The 15,370-nt window shown below is 34.1% G+C and overlaps 1 long non-coding RNA gene across 2 annotated transcripts; it reads left to right on the top strand.

Annotated features, from left to right (window-relative positions):
- LOC107648178 lies at positions 5,864 to 9,776 on the top strand. Of its 2 annotated transcripts, XR_002348607.1 has the most exons (5): positions 5,864 to 6,125; positions 6,389 to 6,498; positions 7,130 to 7,265; positions 7,579 to 7,700; positions 9,368 to 9,776. It is a non-coding gene; the product is annotated as an uncharacterized LOC107648178 (long non-coding RNA). The 2 variants fall into 2 exon arrangements; XR_002348606.1 differs by having other exon boundaries at positions 5,873 to 6,498.

Below are 15,370 nucleotides of genomic sequence, written 5' to 3'. Positions count from 1 at the left end.
AGAAGCCTGAAAAGAGTAGAAATAAAATTACGAAGACGTGTCACTCACGTATCGACAATAAAAGATAAACCGTGAAGCCGAAAGCGATATACGGATAAGGCGTAGAGGAGGTTAAGAGGTAGATAACAGATAGATATATATAACATAAGTAAATAACCACTAGTCGCGACCCGCGAAGTTTAGGCCGGCTAGGATACAGTATGAAAGTAGTTGACAACAGTATATCCTAATCTCTCCCGAAGGAAACATGAGAGCCTCTATAGGAAAATTCAAAAGAGTTCAATACATAATATAATCTTTTCAAAACAAAGGTGGAGAGATTCTAAGCAAAACACAAAGGAGAGAAAATAAAGATCTTCGCCGTCTCTCAGACAACCCACAACTCACTTCTGAGCACCTAGACCTATATCTGAAAAACAAGAGATATATACGGAATGAGAACCCCGGGCCCATGGGTTCCCAGTACGGTAAAAGAGTCAAATAAATACAATGCACTGCAATGAAAACTCACTAAGCATCCTAAACTTCTTCACCAATTATCCATCCTAGGTTCTCGCTAATCCATGAATAGGCAACTGTCATAAGAGAGTGCTAAATCTAATTCATGTTTCTCATGTTTCCCAACTCGTTGACTCTTCCATGAATCAGACTCAGATTCATAAGCAAAACTATCACCAGTTGTTCTATCTCAACAATTCTATATTAATACATCATACCTTCACCTGGAGCTAGTGAAACCACATCACTGCGTCTACCCAGGGAGTTCAAATTATCTCATTCAATAATCATCATCATCAAGCAATCGCATCATCAATTCATTTCATCAAGAACAGCCCTCAACATCCACCGACACTAGCATGAGGGGCCTCTCAGTTGTACAAACTCAAGCAATACAGGCAAGTAATACACAAATATGGTACAAGTAGAACAAGTAGCACATAGTCAGGTAACATGGCATATATGATGTAGAAATCCAAAATAAACAGGCAAACCCAAACAATTCAAACATATGCAAATGATGAATGCCTGCCCTATGGCTGATGATATCATTTGTCGGTTATATAGCCAACCCGACATGTCCTAGTAGCTAACCATTGGACAGAAACACCCCTTGCGGAGCAAGTAGGTTTGAGCTACAACCCCCTTGCTACAGCCCGCTCAACCCAGAGCCAGTGAAATAATCACTACTGCGGCTACTACCCAGGCGGGTGTCTAAAAGCTCAACCTGGAGCGAGTGGATTCACCACTACTGCTGCTACTACCCAGGCGTCACAATCTCTGACCTGGAGCAAGTGGGACGAACCACAACCCTTGCTACTGCCCAGGATCTCAAAACATATATTCGTTCAGTTTAAAAGCAATCATCATTGTTATCAAATCTCAAACATTAACCTGGAGCAATCGTGATGAACCACCACTCTTACTACTACCCAGGTATCACAAATACTCATTTATTCAAAACTCCATAATTTAACTCATTTATCATAAACATCCTTTCCCGTCTCATACCCAGAGCAAGTGGACAACGCCACTGCCTACTACCCGGGGTCACACATCACATTTCAACATTCTCCATTATTATCCATTTAACACATTCATTCATTAGTCATATATGCTTTTATACTCAGCCATAACCAATAATGGTTTTGCCATAACCCGGCAATAACTTAGCCATCCGCCTCATGGTTCAATCAAGAACCAGCCATTTATCAATAGATATAGCCCTTCGGCTCATGGCATACACGGTACTTCCACCATCATCCTCCATATCTCATATAATCATCTTTGATCATCGTTGATCATAACTTTTCCCCTTGCTTCACTCACAAATTACCACATTCCCTAGCTCCTTTCTCATTGCTAGGCATATCATAATGATTTAATACATAAGGGGTGAGATCAGAGGCTTAGAAGCATGAGATTTGGCATTTAAAACTCAAAAATCAACTTTGGCATGAAAACAGGGCCACGCGTACACGCACTCCACGCGCACGCGTGGATGGCCACAAAACTCATCGATGGGCAAGCGTCATACGCCCAGACGCGCGGATTGAAAAATAGCCAAACGGCGCGTATGCGTCAGCCACGCGTACGCGTGGGTGCACTTGCACCCCAGGCACAAAACTGGCACAATTCTGGCACAACTCTCGGAAAAATGGCTGGGCATTTGGTGCAGCGCATCGACGCGACCGTGCACACACGCGCACGCGTGGATGGTACCTTCTTGAAGAACGATGCGTACGCGCCAAATACGCCTACGCGTGGAGGGTCATTCTGCTAAAAATTTTCTAAGTTAAAAGCTGCAGAATTCACAAACTCAACCCCCAATCTTCCGACGGACATAACTTTCTCATTTTAAATCGTTTTTCGCCCGTTCTTCGAACGGCATGGACATCGCGGACCCAATTTCAATTTTAAATAAGTTTGGCACAAAATGGAAATCCGCAGTCCAAGTTATGTCCCGTCAAAGTATGCCCAAAAACCATATTTTCACACAAAATCACAAAGTGCCATTTTCAAAACAAGCCATTTCCAACTCTTTTCAAAATCAACCAAAACATGCCAATTTCATCCCTTTCTTTGAAATCAATCAAAATATACCAAAATCAACATCAAGCCTCCTCAACTCACACATTAACACTTTATCACAATTCACAAAACATCATCCCACCATTTTAACCCACTTCACCCAAGTGGCTCAAACTCAAACACATTTACATATCATATACTCTTCCTCATGCCAAATTTCAACAACACTATTTCCAACCAACCATCATTATACATAATCAATATCATACTCACTATCACGTGGTTTCACCCACAAATCAACCTTAATCATTCCTCAAGCATATATCACAACATATGTATCTCTAATGCATCATCATACCAACAAGCTAAGGCATCAATAATCATAATCACATATATGACCATATAATATATCTCAACCAAAACCAAGCATACCTCATCTACATAATTTCACCCAAAATTACCAAATTCCACACTCTAACTCCCCAAACCTTATTATTCAATAACCAACCCAATCATTCATATATTCATTATTTGAAATTTATCCAATCACTTGTGTCATCATATAATGCACACGTCAACTTACCTTCCTTACCTCTTTCCGGCCTCCAGCCCAAAATTCACGGCCTCCGGCCCAATTTCACAATTTAAATGCATAAACCACAAATCAATACTCATTACCCAATACATCAAATTTTCAATACACCAAGCATACAAGGCCACACAATTCTCAACCCAATCATTAAATTCATATTATATACCAACTATGCATATTAGCACCAACCATTTACACAATCCAAACTTAATCCTAGGGGCATCTAGCCTAGAAATTCTCATCACACCACACGGTACTTAAATGAAACTTAAATCGTACCTCTTGTAGCCAAACCAATTGAGCCTCTTCTTTGGAAGTCTTCACCAACCTTAGTTCCAAGCCTCACCAAAGCTCCTCAAGCAATACCAATCTCCCAATTGTGCACCAACATCACCAAATACACTAACATAACCAATATCACATACATACATCAACCTAGGGCTCATAAAAATGACAAATCACAAGGGTTTGAACACTTTTTACCTCAGCCCATATGAAGTAGGGATATAACCTGCTTAGAATCCATGTTGGAGTATCCCTAAACACCCAAAATCACAAGAATTCAACACTAACTACCCAAAAACGTGTAACAGTGGGGAATTTCGAAAATTGGGCAGAGATGAATGGAATAATCACCACAAAACTTAGATAGAGTTGTAGAGGATGAGAAGAGCGACGCGTGGCCGCAAATGACTCGTCAATCGGAGCTCCGTAGCTCAAGTTATGGTGGTTTGAAGATCAAAGAGAATTAGGTTTTCTCTCTTCTCTTCTCTCTTCCCAAATCAGCGCCCCAACCCTTCCTTTTAGGGTAAAATGAGCTGAAATGCTCATAACAAATGTTTATATATGTTGGGTCTTGGGCCCACTTAGGCCCGGTTCACTTATTTTTGTCCGTTGGCCCAATTTTGGGCCAAAACCCTTTAAGATTAGCGCTCTAAATCGCACTTTAAAAATTTCTACCTCCCCTAATTATAATTCCTCATTCCTTAATCTTATTTACTCATAATCAATTTCCTCAACTGTAGTACCAGACAGATCTTAGCCGGTACTGTCGGTCAAAATTCTACTGTGCGCTTTTACGCAGAAAACTATGTTTTCTGACTCGAAAAAATTCAGTGAATCCAAATATCATATTAAAATTATCAAATTCCAATTGCCAAATCTTCCAACCATATTCGCTCCTATTTAACTCATTATTTAATTAATTTCGGTTAGACCGGGTATTACATTTGTGACAGATAAGGTTTGTTCTATTTCCATGGACCCTCCATTTGCAGTTGAAGGATTACCATGTGTTCATAACACGCAGCGGAAGAAAAGAAGGTAATCCTAAAGATCTATTTTGTGCTTAAATTTTATTCTAGAAATAATACATAGATCAGATCTAAATACCTGTGTACGCTAGTAAAAATCACTTTCTCCTTCGATGGTACGAAGGCGCTATGCGTATCCACACCGAGACCAACCTTTGCTGTCAACTCCTTGACTAATGGATATCTGATCTAAATTGAGAACCTCTTTGCAACTTTTTGCACACCATAAAATTTTTCTCCAAGAATTAGGCTCACATACATTTATGTGTGTAGAGGCAAAGGAATAAAACTCTTATTATTCTCATCTGTTATTCCTTCACTCTTGGCATACATATATATAGTATGAGATTTGTTACTGATTTTAAATTTGAATCTCAATTCAAATTTAAATCATATCTTAAAATTCTAAATCTAAATCTTTCAAATTTATGAATCATATCATAACTCAATTTGAAACAGAATCAGTTAGGATCTCATCCAAATTTATAATTCAAATTTAGAAATAGAATAACTAATTATTCTCAAATCTCATTTAATATTCTCAATTATCATACTATTATTATATTCTTGGTGCTAGCAAAAAATATAATAATATTCCATCTGAATTAATATAATTATTTATTTGATCAAATCAAAATAATAATTAAATAATTCTATAGCAAAGATTAGAACACTCGTTAGTGTGTGACCCCATAGGTTCAACACTAAGCGGGTAGTAAATTAGTCATACTAAATTTACTAATCAAGGTTGGCGTCTAGCAACACTCCTCAACGACCTGATAGTATGAAGTAATATATTTTTACTAAGAACCTTAGAAGAACAAAGTATAATTCCTTCTATCTTTCCAGCTCTTGGTTAACCCTTAGAGTATGGTTTAATTGTCAAACTCTAACTAGTTACCATTATTATAATGAACTGTGAATGACCTAAAAAACTCATTTCTTCATTCATTCAATCCCCTTGGCCAAGGTTTTATTCATCTCAGTCATTATAATTATAGAGCTCAAACTCTTTACCAAGAGTTGACGAATTCCTTATTGACTAATCATTAATTCTACAAGTATTTAAATCATACCCAATATCCATTCAACTAGCACCCACTACTAGAAAACTAGTTATTACAGACGGATATTTCTGACGGATTTTATCCTACGAAAATACAGAGAAAATTTCAGAGAGATATTTTGTCGAAAAATAAAAACAATGAATTAGCATAAATTACAGACGGAAAAGAGAATCCGTCGATAATTCCATCAGAAAATATAATTTTTTTCCGTGGAAAATGGTTACAGACGGAAAATCCGTCTGTAATTAAATAGACAAAACGCTGCATTTTATTAAATTATTACAGACAAAAAATCCGTCTGTAATTTAAATTTTCCGTCGGAAATATTGAGGTAACCTTAATTTTATCACCACCCATTCACACTCCATTCACACTCATCCCTCGAACGTTTCCAGCAGCCCTCATCCCTCGAACTCTTCTCCTCCGGTAGAAGGTGGTGTCGCCGCCGGCGGGACAGACCGTGGGTGCCCTCGTCATCTGGGGAAGCTCTACTCGGCCCTCTTCGCATCGTTCCTCATCTTCTCGTCGTCGCACGAAGTTCTGAGTTGAGCTCGTGGTGTCGCCGTCGCGAAGGGTTCCTCCCCTCCTCGCCGTCCATTGTTTCTGATTCTCTGCTCCTCGCCGGTTTGTGATTTTGTGATTTAATCTCTGCTCCTCGCCCTCGTTATTTCTGATTTTGTGATTTCATTTCCGATTTTGTGATTTAATCTCTGCTTCCTTTAATTCTCAAAGGTGCTTGATCTGCGGTTTTGCCTCTTATTTCCATTTCTCTTTCTTTCTCTCTCTCTCTCTCTCTCTCTCTCTCTCTCTCTCCCTCTCTCTCTCTCTCTCTCTCTCTCTCTCTCGTTTTCTTAGTAGCCAAACAACTTGTTCTTGTTCTTGTTCAGGTAGTAGTTACTGCGTGTATTGGCTTTGATGTTTGTGCAAAGGAGTTGAAGATTGACCAGCCTTGAAGTTTGGTAAATGTGGTGATTCATATCTTCAAAATTTGCTTCAAGTGCCACTCTTCACAGTTTTTTAGTTTTTCAAACCTAATTTCTCTGTTTATTCTTTTGTTAATTGTTATAATTACTATTTTTTATTTTTTATTCATATTAATTTCTTGTATTGTTTGCTTGATGGAGTATATTTTCTTCTACGATGATAAGCTTTTTTTCTTTTTTTCAACTTTTTTATTTTCTGATTTGATTTGATTTATTTTGGGGTTGATGGATGATGCTGCTAATCACTTAACTTTGCTTGATTCATGCATCCAGCCATATCCAGTGAGGGAAAGGTTTTGATGTTGTCATGATAAGTTTTAGTGAATTACATCATAATTTGATTTTATTACTAGCTACTTGGGTTTGTGATCATCCAAGATTATCCCTCTCCAGGTGAAAGAATAACTTCCTCACAAATGAGATTAGGAGAAGACTCTTCCATTAAAATGACAGCTTTTTTCCAAATTGATATATTAAAATGACAAATTTCAGCATGAAAGTTAAATGCACCAGAGAATTGGCCAATTAATTTTAGATGCAAAGTGACCTAATCTCCTAACCTCATTTTATTGTGTTTTTTAGTAAAGTGTAGATCTAAAACACTTTGATATCAGAAAATATGCATTCAAACTTAAAGTCTGATAGTTTATTTCTAACACAGGTTGGAGAAGGTGGCACCCAACTTTCTGGAGGACAGAAGCAGAGAATTGCTATAGCTGATTGGGAGTAGCAAAGGTGGTTGAGAACGACATGTTTGTTTTGATGAACAAAGAACGAACATGTATGCTCTCTATGCTCCCATCCTTTTCATTCTCTCCTTCCCCTTTGTTTAATTTTGATTATTGCTTGTTCCCTACTGCAATTAAAAGGAAGCTAAGCTAAGCTAAGCTAAAATACTGTAAGTAATGCTTTATAATCTCTTTTTGACACTTTTTTTGTTGGCATTATGCTTATTTATTTATATTTTTTTTGCTATTGTAAAGATTAATTTTTTATTTAGAAATTGAATACTGCTGTCTGTACTTCACTTATGGATACTGCTTTGGTGTGGAGTTGACTATTGATAACATCATAGCTGAGTACTTCTGTGACAGATTCAATCTCAAGCTGCACACTGCTGGGATCATTGCTGCCAGTTTCGGATTGGCGAATCTTTTCTCCAGGCCCGATGGAGGGTTCATATCTGATGCAGTTTCAAAGAGGTTTGGAATGAGGGGTAGGCTCTGGGCCTTGTGGCTTTGCCAAACATTCGCTGGTATCCTCTGCATAATTCTTGGGCTTGTTAGATCTTTGAGTGTTTATGTTGTTGTTATGATCATATTCTCTGTGTTTGTTCAAGCTACTTGTGGCATGACCTTTGGAATTGTTCCTTTTGTCTCAAGACGGTTTGTGTTCTTCTTCTTCTTTTATTCTCTTTAGAGTTATCTTTAGTTCCATTGAATTGCTTTCCATTTTCTCCAGAGTCTTCTCTTAGTCAAGTTCAGACTCATTGACACAAAGAGGACAAAAATAAAAGTAAAAGAAAAAGTGGAATAGGATAGGTTCTTTTTTCTTTTTGGAAGTCATTGATCATCCTTACCTATGTACTTGGTTGAGACATTGAATTTGATTCTCTAGCATATAGTACATGGTTCATGCATCATATTTAGATTTGGAGAAATATTGAAGCCATTCATGATTTTTTATTCATAAATTGAAGCCACTCATAATTCTTGCTTCTTTTTTATTTGATGAAGTGCGTGCATCAACAATCAACATGCTTCTCAGTTCAATCTTTTGATTACAATTTAGGGGGTTAAAATATTTTAAGTTGACTTTTTGAAGCCATTTCTTTTCTCTCTTAAATAATACTTGCTTTGGACATAACTTCTTAGGTGATTTTACATATAATTGAAGAAGTTGAGAATGTATAAAGCTGAAAATCAGATTTATTGATCTTTTTAATTAGGATTATTTTTGAAAATCAGATTTTTCTGGCAACATAAGCTGAAACAAGAACACTCTTAGTGGCAGTAGTTGTTGTTAGTAATAAAAAAGTAGTAGTTGTTGTTAATAATAAAAAATGTTTAATGTTTGATTATTTATTTCATCTCGAGAATGCAGTGCACTATGTTGGGACTTTGGAAGATGGAACCATGTTTGATTCCAGTAGGGATAAAGATCAACCTATAAAGTTCACTCTTGGTCAAGGTATTTATTAAAGCAAGTACTGCTTGTTTTTTTATGCCTTGTTTTTCTTGAACAATCAATACATGACTACATAAATTTTTGACATTGATCTTTGAAACCCAGGGGTATGGATCTTTTTTATTGCGGGATTTGCCCTTTGATATTAAGGAAGAAGGACCTAGTGCACTTTTAAAAGTATGGGTTTTTTGCTTTCTTGGACACACCAGCTTGAGTGGTAACTTTTAGCATGGTCCAAATTCTCACCAAATTATGAACTGTACCTTAACTGCTCAGAGCAGGTTCAGAAAGCTATTGCCAAAATTGGTTTGCTGATCAGCCAAAATTGAATACTATGAACTTGAACTTGAAATACTCATTGTTCAGTAGGTAGTTTAGAGCAAAGTTTTACAATAAAAAGAGATAATTAACAGAAGAGACATACTCACACTGTAGAGAGACCTGCTATTAAGAACATTAGACTCATCTTATTTTTACTTATTGCGGTTAAGGGTGCTTTATTTTTTTTAGCAGCAAAGTGTTAAGAATGATCACTATTGACTACGCAACATATATTCTGGATTTTGTGGTGTGAGTTGAGATTTTGTTCACTATTGACTATGCAACATATATTCTGGATTTTGTGCATTATTTGCATCATGGTGTTACATTCTCGATCCTTTATTGGTCAACATCTAATTATTTTAATTTTTTCAGGTACTACTATTTCAGCACATGAATGATCTGGTCTTAGAGAATATTTGTGACCGTGTGAGGAAAGCTGGGATGATGAAGAAGAAGCAGCAGTAGAAAGAGCAAGTGAAGTGAATTTTGCAGATGAGATAAGTGGAATTAATACAGGACCTCCTTCACCAACTTCATCTATTAATTATTAGAGCAGCAAAAATTGTTCAAATAAGTTAGGAAATTGAATAGGAGTTGCTTGCAATATAGGTATTTTAATTTACTAGTATGAGAAAAATCATTTAGAGCCCTTTGGATACTCATTAACAACTTTTAATTTATTCAATAGACTTTGTTGATGTATGTTTGTTACTTATTATTATAGTTGATGTATCAATACACTTTGTTTATATTTTGAATTATATTGACTTGCTTGTTTATAGTAGTTTTTTTTTAGTTTCATAATACGATGAATTTGTTTATTTTTTGAAATATTATAAATATTTGAATGCAAATTAGATAAAAAATTGTATTAAATTTATATTTATTTTGTATGAAAACAAGTTTATTTTGTAATTGGAAAAATAAAAAAAATTCTATTATACCTTACTGACGGATTTACAGACGGATTTTTTGTCTGTAATTAGAGTGTGGGATGATTTTCCAAAGTTCAAATTACAGACAAAAAATCTGTCGGAAAATCCGTCTGTAATTACAGACAGAAAATCCGTCAGAAAGTTTGTCGCCTTCGAGAAATAGATAGAGAATTTACAGAGGGAAAATCCGTCGGTAACTGGTAAAAATCCGTCTGTAATTTTCCGAAGAAAAAAAAACCGTCGGTAAATAATTTCCAACGGGGCTTTTACAGAGGGACAAAATCCGTCGGTAATTTCGTCGGTAACCAAAAATTCGTCTGTAATAAAGACTAAATCTGTCTGTATTAATCCATTTTCTAGTTGTGACCCTAGGGTATTAGTTGTTCAGAATCAAAGTATAATAAATACATTGTTAATTACTATGATAGTCGCAGGTCAAAGGAAGCTCTATTACCATGTTCATCTTGAGAATATCCTATTGACAAATATACGGTAATTATAACCATTATGAATTCTCAAAGTGAGTCAGTTCACTAAAAACAATTTAGATTAAATTATAAAAGATTTATCTCCCAATATTATGATCTCTATCACAATGATAAATCTCTAAATTTAATCAAGGATCTTATTATATTAATATTTTAATATAATAATAATAACAAATTATTTGACACATGATTGATTGGATTGTGGTCATACTCTTTATTCCCAATAATCTCCCACTTGCACGAGAGCCAATCATGATAGATTGGATCTTGGGCATACTATTATCTCAATAATCTCTCACTTGCACTAGAGCCAATCAATCATGTGTATAATTTTTAATGCACATTTGTGTTTATCAAAACTCTTTTGATCTTACACATCTTAACTTTTGAGCACGTGAGCTTGACTTTTTACAAGATACGCCTAGTGCATAATAAATATCACGTTTTCTCAAAACATGAAATCTCCCACTACAATAGTGTATACTTTTATTTTAAAGACAATCCTTATTGAACATGATTATAAAAAATCTAAGTAACCATTAGATCTATCTTTATAGAATTGTATCATTATACAAATAGGCTACTTTTTCAAAAATTAGTTTGACGATCAAACCTTTTATACTTCCCGGAGAAAGTATATCATTTATTGAGTGGTAAACAATTCTAATAAAAGTAATTGTACTCCCACTTTTTCTTTGTAAATACAAAGTTTCTCTTGACATTGTATAAATCAAACTTTTTGATTGTCTTAACTTTATCAAGTTCTATTTGTTCACCTTATCTTCCTTTGGGAGGGAGTCTCTTTTTCTAAAAAAGAGTTCAACCTCTTATCACAAACACTTTGTCGTAAGAAGGATGATAGAAATAACACTCATTATTTCTTTTAGGGCAACCAATAAATCTCATTTATCGAACTCTAATGTTCTTGAGTTTTGACTTATGCCATTTTCTATATCTTATATAGGTAAAAACTGATTTAGTGAAAAATTTGTTAGCAACATTTCTAAAACGTAGTCCAAATATTTAACAAACATTGATACTCAATTAAATCAAATTTCATGTTTCTTAAACATGATGGAATACATAGAGTACTAGTATTTGTGCATGAAGAGAATCTCATTCTCTATTCAATAGAATATCAATTAGATAATTAGAAATTTTACTTTAAGCTCTTATAATAAAAATACTCAATATCTTTATTATTGGTCAAACCAACCCTTAAGAGTAATTTTGATACGCATCCTCAATACTCATATTGAACTTTTCCAAAAAGATCACAAACCTTAATCATATTAAGACCAATTATAAATTGTTTGTATCAAAATAAATCTCCAAAAATACTTGTAAGAATAATTCTTGCTAAAGCCATTTGTCTAATGGCATTCCAACTTATAAAGTTATTTAGATCAAAATATATCGCCCAATACTCCCACTAATTTAAACAAATTTTTTGATAGTCATACTACCTTACTTTGGGCACCATACATCTTCTTAAAATGTTTAGTAATAAATAGTGGGTATATACTTTTGAAATTAGAACTCATGGTTGTCAAAACAACCCATATTATAATAAAATAATATTTTAGATACTTCACAAGTATTTACTATTCCATCACTAATTTTATTGGACAATATTATTTCAATAGGATTATCATATCCATGATAACCCTTTCATACATAAGAACAATTCTCAATGTATAGCCAATTTATTACTTTCAAGTATGCCATACGAAAGATGGACATATTTAAAAAAATTTAAAATATGAAAGTAAATTCAAGAAATCTATGTTTCTGACAAAATTATTTAGAATCGTGAATGAGTACCTTGGTTGTCAAGTTGTTACTCATACCTATTCTAAATAAACATGATTAAATTATATCTCATATAATTATAATCCCAAATAATTATCTGGTTGTCAGACAATTATTTAATTGAATTATATTTTATACCCCTAGGTTGTCTAGGTTCAAGTATAAAATTAATTCTCCTTATACATCATCATATGCATAAATAAATTTCATCTTTGAGTATACGTTTCCTAGTTGTCAGGTTGTTCCTTGTAAACAAGAGATAAATTTATTTGTTTGGCAATCTCCTAACTTTTAGGATTTATCTCTAGTGTTAGAGAATTTTTTATCAATACTCATAGATTAAATGTTATACTCCCAGGTTGTCTAGGCAAAATATAAAATTAAATCTCTAATACATCAAATGTATATACTGATTATTATCTTGAAAATAAAACTCCTGGTTGTCAAGCCGCTCTTTATAATCAAGAACATTAGAAAAACTAATTTCTAAAATTATAGTGCTCAAAACACATAATCAAATCAAAATTTGATTTTTTATGTACTAACGTTTAGCCTTAAAAAATTATCAAATCAAATTTGACCTTTATATATACATTTATAGGAAACAAACAAAATATATTTTGCATCTTATTCCTTTTATTGTGATCAAAATCACAATAAAATTTAATAAATAAATAAAATCAAACAAAATATTTGATTATAAATATAACTTTTATATTAAAATAATGATAATTTAATCACAATTAAATAATTAAAATAAATTAACTATTAATTTATTAGAAAATCATCTCAATGGAAATAATTACATCACAAGTTTAAAAAAATTTTTAATTAATCCTATTAATTCACAAATTTAAAAAAAATAGGAATAAAGATTTAAACACAAAAAAAGCGAAAGCTCTGATACCACTGAAGGATTACCATGTGTTCATAACACGCAGCGGAAGAAAAGAAGGTAATCCCAAAGAACTATTTTGTGCTTAAATTTTATCCTAGAAATAATATATCGATCAGATCTAAATACCTGTGTACGCTAGTAAAAATCACTTTCTCCTTCGATGGTACGAAGGCGCTATGCGTATCCACACCGAGACCAACCTTAAATGTCAACTCCTTGACTAATGGATATCTGATCTAAATTGAGATCCTCTTTGCAACTTTTTGCACACCATAAAATTCTTCTCCAAGAATTAGGCTCACATACATTTATGCGTGTAGAGGCAAAGGAATAAAACTCTTGTTATTCTCATCTGTTATTCCTTCACTCTTGGCATACAAATATATAGTATGAGATTTGTTACTGATTTTAAATTTGAATCTCAATTTAAATTTAAATCATATCTTAAAATTCTAAATCTAAATCTTTCAAATTTATGAATCATATCATAACTCAATTTGAAACAGAATCAGTTAGGATCTCACCCAAATTTAGAATTCAAATTTAGAAATAGAATAATTAATTAATCTCAAATCTCATTTAATATTCTCAATTATCATACTATTATTATATTCTTGGTGCTAGCAAAAAATATAATAATATTCCATCTGAATTAATATAATTATTTACGGGCCTGCTACACAAACAAGCAAAAAGGCCCTACAAGTCATACAAGCTCCCAGCCCACACTCCTTGCACACGCGCACTGAATTACATTGAATGGAGCGTAACATTCACGCGCTCCACTCAACACTCGCGCTTCGCAAAAACCGCTCCTTAATGGCGCACTCTTTCACTTCTCCAAGCCATTCGAAGAAAACACAACCGTTCCATTTTCAAGCAACATTGCAAACGAAAGAGATAGCAATCGTCGCGAAGATTCAAACTCTCCATCAACACAACATAGAACTCTCGATCAAGAATCTCCATAAAAAACAAAGTTATAATACTCAAGGTACGTTGCGTTACTATTTTACTCATCCTGTATATTTTCCACATTTCGAAATCGAAGAACTAGGTTTTACTGTTCTTCTACGTTGTTGTAGGTTTTACTGTTCTTCTTGTTCTATGTCTCAATTTATAGTTTATAATGTTTTACTTGTTCTAGGTTTTACTAATATTCTTGGTTCTAGGTTACACTGTTCTTCTTAGTTCTTCTAGGTGTTACTGTTCTTATTGTTCTTGTTCTTCTGGTAACTGATTTTTGGGGGTATATTCCGTACTTTGGTGGGTGTATATGGAGTAATTTGTTGGGTGTATATGGCATAATTTGTTGGGTATATATTTTTGAACTGATATACTGTAATAGTCAGCAGTTGCAACTGTTCTTATATTTGCTTGTCCATGGGTGTATATTGCTTAACCTTGTAATATTGCTTGACCATGTATATTAATGCATGTTTGAGTGATATCTGACTGATATCTATGGGTGTATCTGACTCATATCTATGGGTGTATCTTACTGATATCTATGGGTGTATTTTTCATTTCAGAAAAAATGGCAGCGAAAAACCAAGCTGGAAAAAATGTAAGAACAAATATATGTCTTAGATGAAATCAATTTTATATAATAGAAATATATCTAACTATAATTTTTCTTTGTTTACAGCAAACCAAAGACCTTAAGTGTGCAACACATTTGTTAAGTGAGAAATTCAGAAACATGAGTGAGGAGAAGAAAACAATTGTTAGGAATTTGGGATTCGGTGGCTTGATGCACATCCCGCCACTAAGGGTGCATCACCAAATATTAAGGGAGTTGGCTAACTCCTTCAAATTAGAGGAGAACAGACTGGAAATTAGCTACGGTTCTTTTAAAATAAGACCAAAAACAATAGGTCTGTGCTTGGTATCAACGCATCAGGTAACTCGCTAAAAATTATAGGTGTATATGAGCCATATTCAGCTGTATTTCAATTGATGCTTGGGTGTATTTGAACTGATTTTTATACTATGTTATTTTTCTTTTTGTAGGAGATCTATTTCCTCAGAAAGTTAATTATAAGGATCTTTCTGAAGATGATAAAGAAATTTTTAGAAGATTCCAGGGTAAGACCCTCAAAAATCTTACAGATGAGATGATGGATATTGGCGTTGGTAACGAACAGGATCACCTAATGTTCAAGAAGATTTTCATCTTATATATACAGATGGCGTTCCTTTTACCAATGACAATAAACAAAATCTCACCTGTGCACCTGGC

This window comes from Arachis ipaensis, chromosome B06 (genome assembly GCF_000816755.2).
Source record: "Arachis ipaensis cultivar K30076 chromosome B06, Araip1.1, whole genome shotgun sequence".
NCBI classification, from domain to species: Eukaryota; Viridiplantae; Streptophyta; class Magnoliopsida; order Fabales; family Fabaceae; genus Arachis; species Arachis ipaensis.
This window is presented reverse-complemented; position numbering and strand designations above follow the sequence as displayed.